Source organism: Henckelia pumila, chromosome 1 (assembly GCF_033568475.1).
Source record: "Henckelia pumila isolate YLH828 chromosome 1, ASM3356847v2, whole genome shotgun sequence".
NCBI classification, from domain to species: Eukaryota; Viridiplantae; Streptophyta; class Magnoliopsida; order Lamiales; family Gesneriaceae; genus Henckelia; species Henckelia pumila.
In genome coordinates this window covers 52351299-52356449 of record NC_133120.1, presented here as the reverse complement: position 1 = coordinate 52356449, position 5151 = coordinate 52351299, and positions in this window count along the sequence as shown.

The following is a 5151-nucleotide window of genomic DNA, read 5'->3' as shown; positions in this document are numbered from 1 at the left end:
AGATTCCATGGGGTTAAAAATTTGAAATTTTAAAATAACAATTCCATCCGAGCTTGGAAAATGATTGAAATTCTAATCAATTTTCCATAGCTAAGTTTGCGGGATAAATGGGATTGTAGTTCCATCGGGCTATAGACGAGTGGATTGAAATTCGAATCCTATCTTAGTTATGACTAAGTTTGCGGGTAATTATTGGGGCTTAAGAAAAACGGATGCAAAATCCGGTGGTGCGTAATTTATCTCAAGAAAGTGCATGTTTTTGTTTGGGATTGTTGGGATGAAAGAGTGTTGGATTGTGACACTTGCATTGAATTGTCATAGGTTGCTACACATTCTTAGGATGGATTCTTTTGAAGTTGCATGAAACTGGAATAACATGGCACACACACACGTTTACTTTAAACTGGCTGTGTATTGTGGAAAATCAGAAGTATTTGTGGTTTTTAGTTGTTGAAGTTGGAACTTATCTGAGGCTATGATTGTTCATGATTAATTCTTACTTATGTCGTTGTTTGCATATTGTTTTTGCATGTCTTGCTCGAGGGCGAGCAAGAGTTAAGTATGGGGTGTTGATAAGTGCATTTTGTATGCATTATTTCGTGATATTTTATGTTTATTTTGTGTGCATTCATATTGTTTTGTGTGTTTTTATGTGTTTTATTTCATTCATGTGTATTTCACTCTCCAGGTTTTCTTTGTAAGAAAAATGGAAATTAAAAGAGTTTTGAAGGCAAGAGAAGAGAAAAGAAAAAAAAAGAAAAAGAAAAAAAAATGGCTGAAGCGCTAAAGAGATTGGATATCACTAAATGTAGTGTTATCGCTCTACGTTTAGTGCTATCGCTCTAAATTCAGCACTACATTTAGTGCTATCGCTCTATCCTACAGCTCAAGAAAAAAGCCCTATCGCTCTATGGCGGCTACTACCTGCTTGGGAGAGAAGATTTTTTTTCTTCTTTTCTTCTTTTTATTTTTAGTTCATGATTAAAACTTTGTTTGAATCATGATTTCGTTTCTTGAGTAGTTATTTATTTTCGATCAAGGCCACGTGATTGTGCCAGACAAATTTATGTAGAAAATTTGAATGTTTATTTGGGATTTTTCTGACTTGATTTTATTTTATTGATTATCAGATTTATATTTGTCTTATGAATAGCCTGATCAACTGTTTTCTTGCATGTTAATTGATTTCAAGTCGACAGAGGAGGGATTGATTTCGATCACTTTGATAATTGACACATGGTAAAACCAACTAGAAATAGAATTCGGTTTCAATGTGCGGTTTAGGTGTTTACTGAATTTTCACCGTTCGTCATGCATTCAAATTTGATTAGAATTACGAAAGATTAATCCGTCAATATTTGAATAGGTTTGATTGTTCTAGAAATAGACCTTTGAACAAGTTAGGAGAATTCCCGTAATCTAAGATTAAAATTTGAATCCTGAATCGACTACTTGTTACATAATTTTTCTGGTACCTACGTGTGTCCTTGATCGAGTTTTTACTATATGAAATTTAATCTAAAATTTCTGCTGCATTTTTTTATTGAATTGAATTTTATTTGCAATTTAATTTTTAGTTATAAATCTGAAAATTCATTACTTTTATTGATTAGTCTAGATTAAGTAGGAATAATTACATTCTGGTATTCATAAATATACAGTCCCTGTGGGTTCGACATCTGGACCTTTATCTACTTTACTATTACTTGACCTGATACGATTGCCAGCAGATTTTTATCACACCGATTTAAGCGGTCATTGATAAATCGCGGAAGTTATTGGGTTTAGTTCGCCCTGATGTTCCCCTTGAGTGAACAAGATAGCGACGAGTAGTGCTGAGGTGGCGCGAGACTTGTGCCAATAGACTACTTGTAAACTGTTAACTGACACCGTCAGGAGTGGATGAGAGACATCCCATGCAACTATTTCAATTTCGAGTGTTGGGAATAGTAGACTTGTGGCAACCGAGTCAAGGTTATTGATCGAGCCATGTAGGTTTAGATGATCAGTGGTAGTCTGATTTGATTTTCACTATCCAGCTAAGTGCGAGCCATGATAGATCGATGAGGTCGATGAGTTGAGAACAATCAGCGATGATTAGGGTATAGAAATAAAGAAATACTTGAGATAGTATTTTGTCGCATAGTGCTTAAGAGATGAGTACTTGGTACAGTCTCAGAGCAGTCTTCGATTTGGGTAATTTAGAGTCTCTAGGGTTGCCAGAGATGGATCTTTTGGGATTGCTGCTAATCGGGGACGAATTCAATTGGACTTGTATGGTCAAGATAGGTGATAACTTGACAGTAGATGCAAGCAAAGGGAATTGGTAATTTCCCAGGATGGTGTCTTTTGCTAAGGAGAAGCCGAGATTGATCCAAGCAAATGCTTTGTGATAGAAACCATATACTCGGGATGAGTAAGGAAAAGGATCAAGTGTTTGCTCCATGTTAGTGGTAGTCGTTCACTAACAAAATATTGAAGGTTGTCAACCGAACATTTCGATGAAGTGTTCCTGTGACGATATCGAAGTACACCGTTTTTTTTGGGTCCGACGAGTAGTTGGTAACACTAATAGACATTATCAAGGATACATCAATGGTCTGATTGTGAATTGTGACATTATCTAGGATCTAGTTCTCGGGATCTAGAAGGATGTGTCACTAATCTTTCGGCATGCGACGCGTGATGCCTTTGAGATGATTGAGATAGTCGATGATCGACGTAGTGACCAACGAGGTTTGCCTTTGGGATTGACGACTTCGCAAGATCGAAATGACTTCGTTCTTTCCAGACAATGAGTCACATCCGTGCGGACTGTTTGTCAAAGATATTGCGTTTCAGCAATGGACAATAGTCGGATGTGTGCGTATAGCAAGTTACTACAAGCATGGAATATTCTTAAGAGTAACTTGGTAGCTAGTGATTATGGTTTCCAATTTAGAGTAAACAATATCATTGGAAATGGGGATATCTTTTGGTGGAGAGTCAGATTCTCAAAAATACGATGAGAAAGTAATTCTTTTCCTTTTAATTGAGGTACCTTATCTTGTTGTTCTTCCGAATCAAGATCTTCTGATTGGTGAGAAGAAGATACCAACTCTTTACTTATCACTTTAGGTGTTTGAACCTGTTTCTCTGAAGTTTGTGGGATTTTTTATTGTGGAGACTTAGGGAGATATGGTATTTGAGGAGAAGGATCCTTAGTCATTTCAATCTCCGGAGAAGGATCTTGGACAGATTCAGTTATTGGAGATTTAACAACCATTGAATCATCAATCAACTTATTTGGACTTGATGGAGATTGATCTGTGTGGTGTGTAGAAGATTTAAAAAGTTCTTAATATGTATTGATTTCCATGTTGTCATTGTTATTTTCAGGAATTTCCAGTTCTATTAAAGATCGAACAAATTCATCAACAGAATTCATTGAAACTTCTGGAATAGAAGCTTCAGCAATTGAATGCCAGCAGTTGAAATACCAGGAATTTGAAATTCAATCTTTGAAGAGTTTTCGTTAACCATTGCAGCAGATAAAAGATTTTCCTGATCAATATGAAGTGAAATTTGTTGTTATACTGATGTGATAACATCATCATTTCTTGGCGGACATATCAGATTCAGTTTCTTCAGAATCAGAAACTCCTTCTTCAAATTCTTTCAACATCCCTTCCCCTTCATTGTTGACATTATGAAGATGTTCACCAATCTTCAATTTTGGTAACATCAAGTCACTTCGTATCATTTGAATTACCATTGAATATGATGAGAATCCATTTCTAACTGAGATATTACAGCTGCATTATCAGCATAAGTTGGAGCAGTTTGTACAAAGTTTTATCTTTTCTTTTGAATCACCATTCTTAACAGACTTTCCCTGAGTTGTTGCAACATAAATTCTCTTCTAGTTATAGCCTCATGTATGAAACGACCCGATGCTAATACTAATTTTTTTTAAAAATACTTACTTTAAAATATTGATGATATATATGCCCATACATATATGTACTTATACTTAAATTAATTCTTCATAAAATATAATACATAATAAATTTAAAATATTTATACTTAAAATAGTTTTTCATAAAATATAATATATAATATATATTTGCATGCAATTAAATTAAATACTTAAACATAATTAAAATCCATGCATACGTAAATCTCATATATACGTAAAAATCATCAAAACCATGCAAACCCATAAATATAATTAATATTCATGTGCGGAATAAATAATAATAACTTCTTAAAAATCTCATAAATAATAATATCATAAAAGTGCGATGGTCACGGGTATACTAGCTGCACTGGATACTCAAACGTCCTCACCACCAGTAGGGACCAAATCATCAACTATAAAATCATTCTCACCTGTACACCATTTAAATCTAGTGAGACTAGAGGCTCAACATGTTCCATCCAGTAATAACAAATACTATATAATAAAATCGCACACAAATACATATCATAAAAAATATTTTCTTGAAAACGTCTTATGCATGCATGATCTTAAAAACATATGCATATATACATATACAGCTTAATCATAAACATTATCATCATACTTCATCATAAACATTATACTTAATACATCTCATAATATGACATTTCTTAAATTCTTTAAACATTATAGGTTGTATCCATGTCGGTGGCCTTAAACATTAACAATTGATCAATCATAAAAACCAACGTACGTGGAGGCTAGGTTCATCCAACCTTAACACGGAAATTCCCTAAGCCTCTGTGCTTCCACTTCACCCAACCTTAACAGGGGGATCCATAGGCTCATTATAACATAAAAATTAATAGGAAGGCCACTAGGCCCAGGTCTCTCGGCCTCCAACCACATCACTTTCTACCTTCACTTCAACTTCCTCAAAAATTATTTTCTTTACATTTCCTTAAACTTTACATTAAAATACTTTCATGATGCATGAACTTAAAAATCATCTTTTTCATTATCATTAAAAATTTGCCCATAAATATATATTTAATTATTTTTCATAAAAATCATGCATATATTAAAATAATACATATTTATATATTAAATATATATTTATGAACTATTTACTTGTCATGGCTTAATCAATTTGACTCCTCCATTACTTAAGCCCGTTAACTAGACTGGCCCATTAACACATAACCCAATCC